Here is a 16,637-nt window from a genome sequence, read left to right as displayed (position 1 = left end):
GAGCCAAAGACGCAACTGTTTGAATGCGTTCCCGCGTGGAAAGCCGAAGGTGCCAACCAGACGGCATCCTGCAACGCCTCCGGCCAAGGACCCAGTGAGTGACCGTGCCGGACCCCGTGCCATGGGCCATGTGTACAGTGTGCGCGTATTGCGGGAGGGTGGATAGCGGGGATGTGCACGATTGTCGGGCGGCCGCTTCTTGGCGGATGGCGCGCGCGCCCACAAAGCGCAAGGGAAAGTACGCGCGCGAAACGCAGAAGAAGGGAAAGGGCTCGACAGTTCCTCCGGCGCGCGCCGTGCAAGAAAGGCGCGGGAAGAAGGTTCCCCCGGCGCGGCTGACGGCCGGCCCACCGACCTACATAGCGCGTCTTTCGCCGGCCTGCTCGTTATAAGAAACCAGTCTGCCGGTTGCGTCGGCGGACTCGAGCGAACGCGCACCACCGCTCCGCGGCCGACTCCTCTTCGTCATCTTCAGCGTCGCCCATCCCGGCTTTAAGCGAGTAACGGCGCGTCGCGGGCACTCCGAGCCACAGGTGAGTGTCGCGCGCGCTGCGCGACCGGGACGACGGGAACACGCCGATGGTGGACGCAGCAGTCGGAGGATATACGTAGAGGAGTGCGCGTTGGGCTATGCTATAGCGCGGCTCCATAGGATAAATGTCACCGGCTCACTCGTCGCTTCGAAAGATGCGGCTCCCAACCGTGTCCGGCGCAAAGAAGGACGCTTTGGACTCCGCCCTTATCATCCGAGGATACTGACACCACGTGGACAGCCGTTTTGAGTATACTTAGGTCAACGTGCAAGCGAGCCAGGCGCGAGAAAAGATGTTTAAAAAATATGTGAAGGGCGTCAGTGAAATTCGCGTTCAAACCAAGTGAAGACTGAAAGTGAAGGGAATGTTACTCGCCGCGATTTACCAAAAATATGAGTTTAAAAGCTTGAGGGTGGAGTTACACTATAGCTATATACGCGTTTACCATTAATCTTTCTTTGAGGTACACCTGAAACGTGGCGTCAGGTTCTAGCCTAAATGCCAGCCATCCGTCATAGCCTTTGCTGCAAATCTTGCTGCGACGACACTGGCGGTTTCAATTAATGGCCTGAACACGGAATTAAGGGGTTCGTGAACAAAGGTCCGCATCAAGCGTCGGAGCAAGGGTGTAGTTATCCTGGTGGAAGCCCAACGCAGAGCGGAGCACCAGCTTCCTTCCTCGGTCGTCGCCGGCTGCGGCTGTTCACCGTATTGTGTGTAAGTCCCGCTGCTGAGCACTATGACGCGGGTTCGACTCCTCGGCCGTGTTGGCCGCATTTCGATTAACGTTTTTATTGTGCAAATACCGCCATTTGTTGGTTGGTGATTGTGGTGTGCGTTTGATAAATCTAGATGTCTGTAGGGCCTTTCTCCCATATATACAAGACGTTTAGTAAAGCAATGAAGGGGGCTAGTTGGTGAACGTTCATGGTTATATTGCGCTCAGTTTTACAAAGACGATATTAAGAAAGGACAGGACGTGGACGGACGCTACGTCCGTCCACGTCCTGTCCTTTCTTAATATCGTCTTTGTAAAACTGAGCGCAATATAACCATGTACAAGACGTTACCAAGGGTTTCTTCGGAGCTATACTTGGTGCATGACTTAGATACAAAACAGAGCAGAGATGACGCAAAGAGACCTTCAGGACGTTAGGAGACAGCAGGACTTGCCCTTCCACTGCGTTCCGCCAGTGCTCCGAACGCTGCACGCTGCAGTGATCCAAGTGTCGCTTGGGAAGCCAACCGTATCGGTCTGCGGTGATCAGCGTCTCAACCGTAGCGTTCTAACTGCTCTGGCTTCTTTTTACATTACGGTAAGCGACACCACCCTATTCTACAGCACCGCATCCCAAAGAAAGCGAGGGAGAGATGAGTTAAGGATTTCGTGAACCCGGTTAGGCAGCCAACCTTACTCGTGTCCCGCCGGCGGCGGGCGCATCGCGTTGACGCGAAATGAGGGGGGGGGGGAGGGGGTGCTCTCTGCAGGATCCAATGCGAGCACCTGGGCGGCCTTGCCTTGCTTTCCGAAGCGCGACGGTATGCGATGCGCGACGGTCATCTTCCAATCGCCTAGCTGGACGCGACACGGCGCGGGCAATGAGCAGGCTTCCCACGCGTCGGACGTGCGTGGCGTGGAACCAATTGATCGCTCCGCGCACGCAGCGAGCGATAACCCTCGGGGTCACTGTTACGCAATCAGCACATTGATCGGCGACCTAAAGCGCGCGGTGAAGCCACTGAACGCGGAACTGAGGTTCGCGAACTGCTAACGGTGCCAAAGTGGTATAGCGCCATTAGGGCTGGTTTTACCGCTCTTCCGTCGATTATTTTTGCTTCTCCAACCTTCACTGGAGTCACGGCTGAAGTATGTGAAATAAACAAGCAACAGACACGTTTCTTGCCATGCTTGCGCGCTTGTAATATTGCCATGCGGCAATCTACGCAGCCGTCTCGTTTCGCTGCCTGTAATTACCGGTTACGCAAAGGTCCAAATATAGTTGGCTACGTGGTCTTGGCATTCGCGCTGTCTTTGCAGCATTGCCTCTATAGGCTTCTCACGGGAAATTTCCGGGTGAATCTCCATGCTGACCGGCTAGCCATTTTCACAGACGGAAGCGGGAGTACGGTTCATCGATAAGCGCCCCAAACTTGCGAAATCCGTATACGCACATGCGCTTGAACGGTGTTTCACTGTGAGTTAGGCTAAAAAGCTTCCAGCGGTCCATTTCACAATCATGTTCACTGCCGCAGATAGGAGCAGTGATGCAAGTGATGCTTTGCGTGGGTTTTGATATCTGAAATCAAGATCTGCGTTGATAGATGAAGAAAACCTTTTATCAAGGGCACTTCTATATATACGCCTAGAGAGGAGGCGCATTGTACGCGAAAATAGTTCCAAAGGTAACAAGCAATCCGCTGAGATTACATTGAGTTCAAGCAGACTAACACATTGACGACGACAACAACAAAAAAAGAAACAAGCGAATGAACAAAGGGACGACGCAGGTTCGGCGGTCGAGCAAAGAGGAAAGTGCACCGCCAACAAAAACGAGTTCGCTTGACCCTAGCGATCCGGCGAAAACAGCCTTGCAGTGCTACAACCGGTACTACGAGAGTCTGCGGCGTACAACCAAGGGAAGAGAATAGGAGCATCGGCTGCGCGAATTACCTTTCAGGGCGCGAAAATCCTTCGTGCCGTTATGCTGTTCCGCAGTATACGTACGTGCGGGAATGCATACGCGTTCACAGGCATTTCGCTACGCAGTTCAAGGAAGTTACATGCGAGCGTTCACGGAGAAAAGAGGCAGCGTGGAATAGCGCGCCATTTTTGATCCAAGCGCTAGCGAGAACTATACGTATTGGTACAGAGAGATGATAATTAATGAAAGAACTCGTACACATAACGGCACGCCACTTTTAAAGGTTAAAGCGACACTAAATATCAATAGAACGTAATATAATGTAATAGTAAGATAAAAACTATATAAGATAGTGTAGAGTAAAGCAGGAGAGAGATACAAAGAGAGAGGTTTAATCATAAGAAAGGCAGAGAGGTCGTCTTGAGGTACATTCCTTCAGCCAGGCATACTGAACGCTGGACTAAGGGAAATAGAGAACAGAAAGAGGAACAAGATGGGTGACGATCTTGTCATTCGTAAATTACGAGGGTGATACCAAAGCTATCGGTGTCGCAGTTAGTGGTAATTTGGTAAGCCGGAAAACATCAAAAAAAGAAAACGAAAAAGAAAACCGCCATGGCTTCTTCAACGCCACTTTGATGTTTTCATATGGGCTCTATATACGCATGACGTCGCCGGGGGAAATGTTGCACCGGAAACCGGACATAGTTGCGCGAGAAAATTTGCCGCCACACCTTTTCACCAAGAACAAAGCCGCTCTCACTCTGGCATAATTGTTACTACATGCCCAGCACTTCGCTCACTTATTTATCATTATTTGGTTTAATTAGGAATTTTGAATTCTCAGGACACAATTGCACTTGAGAAGACATCCGCCGCTCTCTTATCTATAGGATGTTGGCAATTTATCACGCTTTTCTCTTTTCTGGTATTGTGGGACTCCGAGGTTGAGCGTGTGAAAGTGCAAAACATTACTTTAGCGCCTGAGGAAGTGTTTAAAAAGAGAGAATCATTACGCTGAATTGCACTACCCCTATACCGGCGTTGTTCCTTACGTGTTAAGGAGAAAACCGAACACACATTTCTCGCTTTTTGGCATCCACGTATCAATAATTATGGATCGGCGCTCACAAAATTCAAGCTATACCACACTTATACTATAACTATAGAAAGACGGGTTTTGTTATTTCTGCTTTGTTTATAATTTACCACTGCCTCTTGCATTCAGGTTATTCAGCGATGGTGCATAAAGTAGAAGTTCTTAAGCGTGTGGGTTTCGCTTTATTCTCAAACAATGCGGTGACGTTATTGCTGACTAATATGTAAGAAAAAAAAGAAAAACGGTCAAGCTGGCTAAACAGGATCGGCGCAGGAGTTGAAGGTCGGTACCATGCAGAAAGCTTGCACTTTTCGCAACCTCGTGGACGTTCACGAACGACACGCCCCCAGCGTGTAACCGCTCGACCTGCGCGTAGTTTATCTCGAGTAAAAACAATCTCGGGTCGCATAAAAAAATCTCGCCATCTCAGATTTTTTTTTTCTTTCATGTTTTCCCCCCCTGTTCGCTCTGCAAACGCCGCAACTCCCTCACGTTTTTCCGCATGCCTGCGATGTGTCTCCTATCCCGCATATTATACGCAGTACAGTATACACGCATTCTCATCGTGCAGTGCTTTTGGAGCCGCGGACTCTTTTTTTTCTTTCTTCTTGTTTCTGTTCGTATAGCCGAGCTTGAAGATTCCACGAAGCGAGCGCAAGTCGCATGCGACACATCGTGCACGCGGTACATAGTGCAGCGCGCGCTCAAACCACACGACTTTCGTGTCTTACCTGAAAAAACGTGACCCGGGGGAGATCAGATAGACGGCGCACTGCGCGCGATTTCGATCGCGAGCACGGTGTACTACGGGAGGGGGGGTGGCCACCGGCAACGAAGCATAACAGCCGGCTCCCTATCTTGAAACCTGAACTCGCAGCGGTGCTCGAACAATGCTGCAGAACCCAAAGCTGCGCTGTGTTGGAGGCTTTCCCTGTGGACCCGCCGTGGTTGCTCAGTGGCTATGGTGTTGGGCTGCTAAGCACGAGGTCGTGGGATCGAACCCCGGCCACGGCGGCCGCATTTCGATGGGGGCGAAATGCGAAAACACCCGTTTGCTTAGATTTAGGTGCACGTTAAAGAACTCCAGGTGGTCGAAATTTCCGGAGTCCTCCACTACGGCGTGCCTCATAATCAGAAAGTGGTTTTGGCACGTAAAACCCCACAATTTAATTTTTTTCCCCTGTGGCTTACTATTCGCCTTACAAGTCGCCAGCGGCTGCAGTTTCGCGTAAGAAGTGCGAAGCATGACTGCGATCAAAATTTGACAAAACTGCGAAGACAGCGCAAACTTGACGTCTGACGAAGAGGTCCAATAAATCAAGCACACACTGCGGTATACCTCGGCGGCTATACAGAGTGCCCAACTATCGTGCACCGATTGATTTAAAGATGTGCAAATGGCATGTAGATGGACAGAACCGAGGTAATGTTGTTTGCCGTCGCTTGGAGGTAACCAGAGTATATTTTGCATTCCAGCTAATTAGATAATTAGTCTTAGCAAATTAACCAACTTCTCAATTATTATAATTAGATGAAAAGTGCAAATGAGAAAATCGTAGAGCAACACGACAAACTCCCGATACAGCTTTCTTTTGCTCAGTACGTGCTACATAGTAGTGTTTTTCCGAGCATAAAAGAAACCCGCAAATACACGCAGTGCCTCGAGCGGCCAGTTGCACGGCAATTTTGCTTGTATTGGCAGGCTTCTATCACGCTCGGGAAAAGCACCTTTATGTGGCACGTATTGAGCAACAGAAAGCTGTATCGTGAGTTTTTCATGTTGCCCTACGATTTTCTCATTGACACTTTTGGTCTAATCATAATAATTGAGAAGTTCATTAATTTAGTAAGACTAATGAGCTAATTAGCTAGAATGCAAAAAATTCTCTGAGTACCTTCAAGCGACGGCAAACAACATTACCTCGGTTCTGTCCGTCTACATGGCATGCGCATATTTTTAAATCTTGGTGCATGATAGTTGGGACACCCTGTATATACGCGCCTTGCCGTCTACTATACGAGGTAGCGAGTTTGACTTCCGACTGCTGTCATTGCAAACTTGTTGAAGGGGAATGCGAAAGTGCCTTTGTGCTAAGATTTCTGTACAGTTTAAAGACTTTATGTATAGTTAACATTAATTCCGGAGTATATGTTATGGTGTTACTTCTCTTCAGTTCCTGGTGTTTGTTCCTTAGGTTCCTGGTGTTCCCTAAATTCGGCGTACACGTTATTTCCCGCTTGGAAGATCCCGAAAATGGTGTCAAACTGCTCTAAGTATAGAAGACTATGTATGCGTCGGTCTTGAAAGCGTTACGTTGAGAGGGGCCGAGTCGCGAAGAAGACCACTCCCAGGTCTGAAAACGCTGCATTCAACGTCATATATACAGGAAGGAACAACCTTGTCACTGTTGATATAAACTTTAGTGAGATCTGTATATAACGTTCTGCGTTCTTGAACTTTGTCGGCAGTGACATTAGCCAGGTTGGTGAAACCGCGATATAGAAATTAGGGCGCAGGCATACTTCATTCTGCCAGCCGGCGTTGTCATAGCTGAATTAATTGGGCTCTTGGCCATCGCGATCCACGAGACCGACGTCATAGAGAGGCCAACACATTGTGCCGTCTCTGTACCATCTTCTGTGAACCTTCACTTTTGATTTGCTGTGAAACTCCTGACAAAGATACGGCATACAGCTGACGTGCCCTTGGGATCAGAAGTATGCGAACCAGGGGTTCTGCGGAAAAAAATAAAAATCCAATTTGCTCAATGCCTTGGCATGTACGTAACGTGAAATTGAAACCCACCGTGGTTGCTCAGTGGCTATGGTGTTAGGCTGCTGAGCACGAGGTCGCGTGATCGAATCCCGGCCACGGCGGCCGCATTTCGACGGGGATGAAATGCGAAAACACCCGCGTACTTAGATTTAGGTGCACGTTAAAGAATCCCAGATGGTCGAAATTTTCGGAGTACCCCACTACGGCGTGTCTCATTATCAGATCGTGGTGGAGGCACGTAAAACCCCATAGTTTAACTTAATTTTTGAATTTGAAGATTGCGGTTCGGATTCGGCATCACAAACACCGCGATCCCTTTCAGCTTGTCAGTCTAAATTGCCGAACAATTTGGTTCTTTCTTAACAAAAAGAAAGAAAACTTATTGCGATGAAACTGTTCGCAATAGCAGATGTCATATAATTGTGGCGTCGGACACGTCGTTAGCGAAGGCGGCCGGGCGATTACGAACAAAAAACTTCGTTACCTATTCGGTCCCTGGTCCGCAAACTTCTGATGACGGTTGCGTGTATAGAGCCTCGACTTTTCCGAAACAAGCAATTCGTAACGGAGGGGAGCTACATACACTCCCCGCACTGCAACGCCCGGCGTAAAATACGAAAGCGTTTGCAGGGAAACCATACAAGCAGGTCAGACAAGCAACACATCAACTCGACCATCACTCCTCCGTGAACGGCGCAATGTGCCTTTCAAACGCCAGGATCGCAGGCAGCTGGTTTCGAGAAAGGCTTGCGTGGATAAGCGCGTGTACGCGGTCGCGCATAATTTCTTCCACATCACGAAGGACCCTCGCGCGGACGCTGGAATTTATGGCAACCGCAGTGGGCACGCGTTCGCCCGACCCGAGTGACCACGCGTATATACGTTTCGGAGAAGCCGCACATACAGCACGCTCTTATAACGATTGTGTACAGTTTGCCCGGCGCCCGGGAGGTTAATGGATGGGGAAAAGCGAAAGCGTGCTTGTTTGTCTTCCGTCATGCGGTCGACTAACTCTACGCGTGCCTCTGTGCTGTTTGCTAAGTGGCGTGCGCGGTGCGTAACGGCGGGGATCCGGCGCACCAACGACGGACTCCTCGCGCGAATCGCAAGTGGCGCGGTCAAGGAGAAAGAACTTGCGCGTCTTTTATCACGTTCACGTCGCCTTCTCCGGTGGAGGAGAAGGGTGGGGGAGGGGGGACGTGGCGGGAGAGGGCAGCGCTTATCGTTACATAAGCCTATAGCTTTCGCTGGACGTTGACTCCCGAGATCTTTCGGCGGCACTTTAGGTTGCATTTAAATGCCACAAGCGATTTGTCCCCGTCTGAAGTGCGAGTCGCGTCTGCTATGTAAGTGATTAACGTAGCTAAATTACCGACTTGTGCAAGATAGAATTAAAATAAATGAAAGAAAAGCGTTAGACTTTGTTTCTAGCGCTTCTTTTCCTTTAAACGTTATGCCTCCGAGTTACGGAGAGATAAGCAGCGTTTACAGTAACGACGGGAAAGGTGTTTGTATTCTCATGGCGTCTCGATGCGACGCCGCATTCGATGCTAGAAATATATTTTGTCGCGAGCAGGGATTTCATTGCAGAAACACCTCTGCGAGTATGTCTTTTGTCGTTGTGCTTATATGTGCTTATGACGGGTCATCGAAACTGCGTGCCACATGGGGAGCAAAATAACCTCGGGGGATTCTTGGCACGTTTCTTGGAACGAAGAAAGCTACCAAGAAGCGTGAAGCCAGCTTTTTATATCCTAGGACTAGACCTGGAGAAAGCATTCGACAACGTCGCTCACGAGTCGATCCTTAAACAAGTGTCTAATCTGAACCTGGGGGAAAGGTCCTACAACTACGTGAGGGACTTTCTGAACGATCGCAAAGCCACCCTTACGGTTGGCGACCTCGAGTCCGAAGAACGAGCCCAGGGAAGTGCAGGTACCCCCCCAGGGCTCAGTTATATCTCCGCTCCTTTTCAACTTAGTCATGCTGGGTCTCCTCAGCAAACTACGCGAAATCGAAGGAATCCACCACGCTATATATGCAGACGATATAACGATATGGGCAGACCGCGGCAGTGATGGGCAAATTGAACACGCACTACAAACGGCCATTAACAAGGTGGAAGAGTACCTCCAAGGAACGGGCCTCAAATGCTCCCCGAGCAAGTCCGAACTACTCCTTTACCGGCCCACGCGCAGAGGCATGCCACCAAAGAGCTACACAGGACCCCGGGAGTACGAGGAAATCCGCCTGTACACCCAAGACGGAAACACAATCCCCAAAGTGAACAAGATCAAAATCCTCGGAATGATCATTGAGGCCAACGGAGCTAACGGTGAAACCGTGAGGAAGATCGAAGGCAAAGTCATCAGCGCCACGAGACTCATAAAGAGAATAACCAATAGACACGCGGGCATGAAGGAAGACAACGTCATTCGACTGATCCACTCATTCGTTGTCAGCCACATCGCCTATGTAGCCGCCTACCACAACTGGTACGTCGCGGAAAAGAACAAGATTAACACGCTCATAAGGAAAACGTACAAGATAGCCCTGGGCCTACCGGAATCGACGAGCACCGAGCTCCTGACTCAGCTGGGCATATACAACACCATAAAAGAAATAGCCGAAGCACAACGCATCTCGCAGCTCGAACGCCTGTCGACCACCACGACGGGAAGAGACATTATGAACACGCTCGGCATAACGTACCACAACCAGCACGGCCAGAAAATGCAAATCCCCAACAAAATCAGAGAGACCATTACGGTGGCAACCATCCCAAGAAACGTGCACCCCGATTACAACCGAGGTAGACGAAAGGCAAGAGCCGAGGCTCTGCTCCGTTCATTCGGCAGGGACAGAAACGCGCGCTTTGTCGACGCAGCCGAATATGCGAACGGCCAAACATACGCCGCCGTAGTCATAGACGCAGAATCAAAAATCAGAACCACATGTAGTGTATACACCAAACACTCAGAAATAGCGGAGGAAGTAGCGATTGCGCTAGCCCTCACAGAACAGGAATGCGAAGTCGTACTAAGTGACTCGCAAACGGCAGTAAAGAATTATGCCAAAGGTCGAATTTCCAAGGAAGCCATGTCCATTCTGGCCAATGCGGGCAGATCCAAAACCGCGAGCTCGAGGATCATATGGTTCCCCGCGCACGTCACCACGGAAGGCGACGCGCTCCCGAACCTAAACGAGACGGCGCACCGGACGGCGCGAGACATGACCCGCCGCGCCGAACAGGGAAACGCCTCTCGCACGATAGCGAACGCTTCTCGAGCAGAACGGGACAGGCTCACAAGATACAACGACATCACCAGTGCATATTTGAACGCCAGAAGGATATACCCCCCGCCGAGCCCCAAATTGAACAGGAGGCAGGCCGTCGCCTGGCGACAACTCCAGACAAACACGTTCCCTAATCCATTCCGTCTCAAACGCATCTTCCCAGATAAGCATCAGGACGACACGTGCAAATTGTGCCAGGAAGGACCAGCAACACTCCAACACATGCTGTGGGAGTGCAATGTAGTTATAGGAGGGATGGCAGTTACTCCGGAGACCCTGTCGTCGAGGTGGGCCGCCGCTCTGCGCAGCTCAGACCTCGGAATCCAGACGTGGGCAGTCCAGCAAGCCCGTGAGGCGGCGTTGAGGCAGGGCCTTGACGTTCCTCCATGGGAGACCTGAGCCCGGGTCGCGTTAAACCTTGCCGGACGTACAAGAAAGTTGTATCCATCCATCCATCCATCCATGCTATTACTGCGTTGTTCTTACTTTTGTGCTTTCAACATGTTGGGCAGGCAACTGCACAACAAGAACAGCGCAGAACCAGCACATTCATCGATGCTTAACGATGAAGAGCTATGGTGCTTTACAGAAAAGTAAACTTCACAAGATTAGAAAGAACGTATTGTGGTCAGTTGTGGCTAATGACCACTTGGGATTTCTATAGTGTTAGCTCTGCTCAGTTACCGCCAGTTGCTCTCTATTGTGCGACAAAAACTGCGCGTTGCCTCTCGCGCAGCTGGCAGCAGAACGCGCCTTGTTGTTCTCACGGCCACAGCAATCGAAAACACAGAGAAAAAATACCTCAGGGAACGTATAAGCTTGCGTGTGGTTTCGTTCCTGCAACGCACAGCGCATGCGCTGTCCTTGCCACTTTCCATCCCAAACGAGGCAGTCGGTGTTACTTCGCAGGAAAAAAAGTTGCTCGGCGCTTACTCCACTCACGCGCCTCGCACGGAGATCTTCATTCGTGCCTCACCGAGTCGGGCTCCTCGGCTTCGAATTAAGTACCGCTGGAGGACGGACACTCGGCGAAGTCGTTATATATATCCTTAATGAAGCAAGCACGCGCATCGCGTCGGCTATAGCTGAAGCAAGTGAGAGAGTTGGCCACCGGTTTCGAGTGAAAGGGTCGCTAGTTAACAAATGACCGGACAATGGTGCGGCGCCCATTAGAGCGCGGCGCGCCAGGATCGCGCGGGAATAAGCGCTCGGAGATGAGAGGACGGGTCCGGGAGCGCCCGCCGGCGCCGGACCTTGTCCCACATCGCTGTCCGAACGAGTGCAGCAGCAACAGAAGCAGCGAGCCACGACGATCGAGCGTGTGCTTGATCCCAAGACGAGAAGAGGCGGCGATGCTTCCACGTGGATGGCACGGCGTCGGGGAGGTCATGTCTGCGGAGGCGTCACGAGCCGGCCGGGGCGACGGCGACCTCAGAATGCCGCGCGGCCGGATCACATCCTTGACGCCCCCCCGCCCCCCCTGCCCGAGGGTCGACCAGATCACGTGCACGCACGAATATGCCGGTCTGGCGTAGCGCATAATGTGCTGCTATACGAGGCACCTTGCGACCGCAGCCGCCAGACGTACCTATGCACATATTGTCCACGGCCACGAACTCGAAGGACATCCAGCGGTCAGGACGTGCTGCGTGCGGGGTCTCTTAATGTTTCCCGCGGCTCTTCTTCTTTCTGGTCTTGACTGATGCGTGGCTATTGTTGGGTACGGCGTAGGCGAGGACGATGGGAGCTGAGTGCCTTGCCCCGAAGATGAGGTCGAGTTTAACGTACACCTATACGGTTGGATAGCCTGCATCGAATCATTTTTTAACATGTAGTAATGACTGTGTTACCATTTCAAACTGCGCGTAGTTGCGATGTGCACCTCCAGGCGAAGCAACACCCTCAGCGTTCTCTCTTTTCTTTCTTTTCATCTTCTACCTTTCCCCTGCGTAGGGTAGCAAACTGGGCGTGCGTCTGGTTGACCTCACTGCCCTGCTCTAAATTTCTATCTCTACTTCTATTTCTATCTCTAAACCACGCAATGTAGCCGGGAAGGAGGAGAATAATGGGAGAAAGGGTACCGCGCAAAGCCAGAAAAGCAGACACGTACGTATAAAACTTACTAGGCAGGCACAGTGAAACGCAGAAGTCACTTCGTCTAGCTGACGAGCCGTCCCTACACGAGCTGTCCTCGAACGCGGAAACGGCCAAGCTATTATGATATCCGAGCACCGCGACATAGCCGAAACACACAAAAGACTTTTGATCTAAGCTTTCCTAAATGCAATTTGCGTAAATAAAACTCTCACGCACTATAATTTGTAAAAGCTCATCGTGAAAGGTTATCTTGCCTGTCACCTTTCTTGTGTTATTAACGCAAGACGTTATTAGCCAATAACGCTACGATTATTGCTTTATGCATGAGCCGACCAGCTTAAGAACAAGGTCCGTCAACCGTTTTGCGTGCACTCAGTCACTTTCGCTCATGCATTTGCTGATTACATCGAAAGTTTTACGCCTGGAAGGATTGCCGAAACAAGACAAAGTAAAACCACTTTCACTTTTCATAAACTTAAGTCTCGTGTCTTACAGAGCGATGGGGGAAAAAACCGGTACAGGAACGGTGGCGCCGACGTGCATGCCTTTGCTTTTCACAAAGTTTTCACGTATACAGCTAGGTTCTCCATCTTGTTTAAAGTGGTAGAATGTAGTCACCCGTGTTTCCTCGGTGTTCTTGCTAATCCTCTTGCGTAACTTAATCCAGTCGCGAATGCGCGTCTTCCCATGCAGTCGACCAACGTGTCTGACCACATAATGTGACCTCGGTGGAACGTTCGGGTCTGCGGACACGTGCGTGGAGCTTTAAGCGCTAAAACTGGAACCGTTCGCGCATGAATCCAACCTTTAGTGGGTCGAGGGCTTCTACCCAGTCCGATAGACGCAGTCGACGTTGTGGTATACACGTCTCAACCTCTCTTCTCCATGAGACCTCAAAATTCACCCCGTTTGGAGAGCAGAAGCGTTACATGCAACGAAATTTGTACCGCGTTGGAAAATGAAACTCGACTGTCTAAAGCCATCGTTGATGATTCTGAGCCGCGCTAGTTAACTTTTAGTTCGTCCTTGGTTAACCTGCCTAACTTTATTTTCGTTTCTCTCTCTCTCTCTCTCTTTCTGCCGACTGAATCATGGATGAGCGATCGATTTATGCCAGAGTGATGGAAAATCTTTGCCAGTTTGATGCTACTGACCTCATCACAACGATAAATTGCTGAACGACTGTTTCCACGAAAATTACACGAAGCGAACGAAGCTGGCAGAGAAACATAACGGAGAAGCCGCGCCGATCGAATTGAATTCGACATAATAATTTATCTAGCACTGCAGAACAGCAGTGGTTTGAAATGAAATGTGAGTAACAAGTTGGTCGATGCACGGAAAACAACTTTTGTTTTGAAAGAGGACAGTCTGAAGGAAAAAAAGAAAAAAGAAATAACAGCGACTTTGATTTGAACTAATACGAAAATCCTCGTCCCAACTTTACAATATCTTGTGTTCGTTATACATCTTGCTACCTTTATATTCCGCCATAGTGTGTCTGTGCCGCGACCCGAAAGCCACTGAAATGGCCTTGGTCAAGCGCCACGGCTTCGGCTAAAAACAGAATCCAAGACGTTTGTCGGTGTTTCCATGGTACAGTATACCTGCGCAAAACTAAATAGCGCACAGCTTACGCGTTAAATGTGTAAATAGACAACATCTGTATACACCGTCACGCAGCGTTTGCTCATGGAAAGCTTTCGAAGCTCAAGAACTCTTCACCTATTCATTCCAGGACTTTACCTTGACAGGGGTGCTATCAAAACGCCATGGCAAACAGTTTCCTCATTTCACGGACACGCGCGGACTTTTTTTTTCTCCCGGAATTGACGCCGTTAATGCGATGCCACGAACAAGGCGCGCATACCCAGTATTGTCTTTTGTAGCGTGCAGTGCACGTGAGATCGTCAGCTGTATAAGTGAACGTCTGCCCTCAGCCCCTACTCATCCCAAGAAAACGCAACATTAGATGGAAAAGCTGTCGATTCGATGGATGTACATGAAGCTTCACGTGAGTTTGCTCCAAAAGAAAGAAAGGAAGGAGATAACTATAACACAAAGAAAAACATGCTCGTATACTTGTCCTGGATTAAAAATAAGTCCTCAAAGATGTAAATTTGAAGAAAGAAAACCATACTATAGCAAAAAAATTGACAAAGCAGTAATAACGTAACTATCGAGCTGGCTTTAAACGTATGACGTTAGGTCTGTTCCACGTTAAGTGGCGGTATATTCATGCGTGTCATTCGTTCCCTAACGGCATTTATTATATCCCATATATGCGCATCGAAGAGCGAAGGAAAGTGCACTCGGTTGTTTCCCAGCAAGAGCTTCCCATTCTAATGATATGCCGGAAAGAAAATGTAAATTATGGGCCAAATAAATGAAGTCTAGGTGGCTCACTGCAGAAATGCCGAAACGCTGGCGGTATAGGGACCGTACACGTGTAACAGGGAGACAGCGCATACACCCGGATCGTTGAATAATGCTTGGCAGTTTTCACCGCTTTATCCAAATAAAAGCTGCCTCAAGCGATATCTTACGATAAGTTAGGAATAGATGCATGTGGATCTTTTATCGCCCACTGACTGCGACTTTGTGATGTTTGGCATGTTAGTACGCGCATACGCGGCACTTAAGTTTACGCGCATATACCCTTTTTGTACCTCGCAGTTCGGAACGTTTGTTTCATATGCAAGCTATAGGATTGCAAGGAAACTTCTTCCCTTGAACCTGTGTCTTTTACACGGACATCTTGATATCCCGGGAACGCCAGTGGTGAGACTGCTTCTTCGGATTCGCTTTTGAAAGCACTCGGATTATTGTGCAACGCTAAGCACGGCGTAAGCAGATTGTTGCTGCCAGACGCAGTGACTGCATCTTGACGCCAGCGAGCCACAGCGTTTGGCTGTGGCGTGACAATCAATGCCTGCGTGGAAGCCTTTCGCCAAACGGCACGGTCGTCGATGATCGCCGCCCTAATCCTACACACTAATAACAGCCTGTTGCGAGCACGTCTTGTTCTCGAGGGAGCCATTTAGTGACGCCGAAGTGCCTTACGTTTCGGAGAAGGCATATATACCCGAATGTCTGGCGTCCGCTTCGCCTTCCTCGTTCCGCCGTCTCGACCGCGTCGAAACGCCCCGCGAGCGGTCGTCCTCTTCCTTCGGGTCCCTTCGCGCCACGCCCACGTCCGCCACGCCATAAACCCTCCATTATGACGTGACGACCGCATTGCTGCATCGCGGTGAAGCACGCCGTAGGGCTGCAACCGCGCAAAGGGAGTACGCGGGCTGGTCACCACCCCAGAACTTTTAATTTTTTTCCCCCCCTCCAACTCGAGCAGAAGAAGTTCCTTCACGACACGTCTGGTGCAACAGAGACAAGAACACAAAGGAGCCCGCGGGCGCACCCGCTATATATACGACCCCGTCGCACCTAGCTCACTTTTGGTATACCAAAACCCGAAGTTCGCGCCAGACAAAGGCTTCCATTTATAACCACGCCGGGAGCGCGCGCGCCGACCTCAAAATCGCGCTCCGTCCCACGTCGAGTGAGATCCTTGCCCTCAGCGCGGCAGCGAAAGCGCACTGATTGGCTGTCGTCACTGGGCGTTCGACCATCTCCTAAAGGTCACAAGCCGTTTGCATATGCATGACTGCTACTCGGACAGGCAAAACGCTCCTTCTGCCCATTCTTTCGCTCTTATGGCCCGAGATGGCACGCGGCGACGCGTCCCACTAACTTTAAGCGCCAAGCGTTGGCGTCCGCGCCTGCGGACGAGAATATTTCGGCCTCGACGTTCTCCTACCTTAATATTGGCCTCACTTGCAGTAGCCAGCCACTAACTAATTTCATGTAAATGAGAATTCCTTTCTTTCCCAGTTCGCCTTTGCATAATGCATGTAGCACTAACAATGACACAGACTTAAGAATGAAAGAAGTAACCAGACAACGGAATCTTGTCGGTTTGCGCTGTGCTACTTAAAGTTAGGCTACACCATTTAATCCAAATCGCAGTTTTGTTTGCAGAATACGTCGCGGGTTTTCAAATGCGCTCACTTTTCCCGAAGAACAGGAGAGTGGGATTCGTCTTCTCATGCCTCAGTCTTGCACTTTTCTTAGTACCGCCGTTTCATTACGTGGTGAAATACAAGAAGAAGGAAACAATACTCGGGGTTTCTTGACGA

General features: G+C 50.1%; 1 protein-coding gene across 1 annotated transcript in view; it reads left to right on the top strand.

Moving 5' to 3' along the window:
- The first annotated feature begins 338 nt into the window (after positions 1-338).
- The window catches only part of LOC139060143 (pneumococcal serine-rich repeat protein-like), a 34,707-nt gene continuing 18,408 nt past the window's right edge, over positions 339-16,637 (top strand). Inside the window, exon 1 of the mRNA XM_070539049.1 lies at positions 339-533. The gene's annotated coding sequence lies outside the window, so the exon portion shown is untranslated. The remainder of the gene's footprint in view (positions 534-16,637) is intronic.

Source organism: Dermacentor albipictus, chromosome 5 (assembly GCF_038994185.2).
Source record: "Dermacentor albipictus isolate Rhodes 1998 colony chromosome 5, USDA_Dalb.pri_finalv2, whole genome shotgun sequence".
Taxonomy (NCBI): domain Eukaryota; kingdom Metazoa; phylum Arthropoda; class Arachnida; order Ixodida; family Ixodidae; genus Dermacentor; species Dermacentor albipictus.
This window is presented reverse-complemented; position numbering and strand designations above follow the sequence as displayed.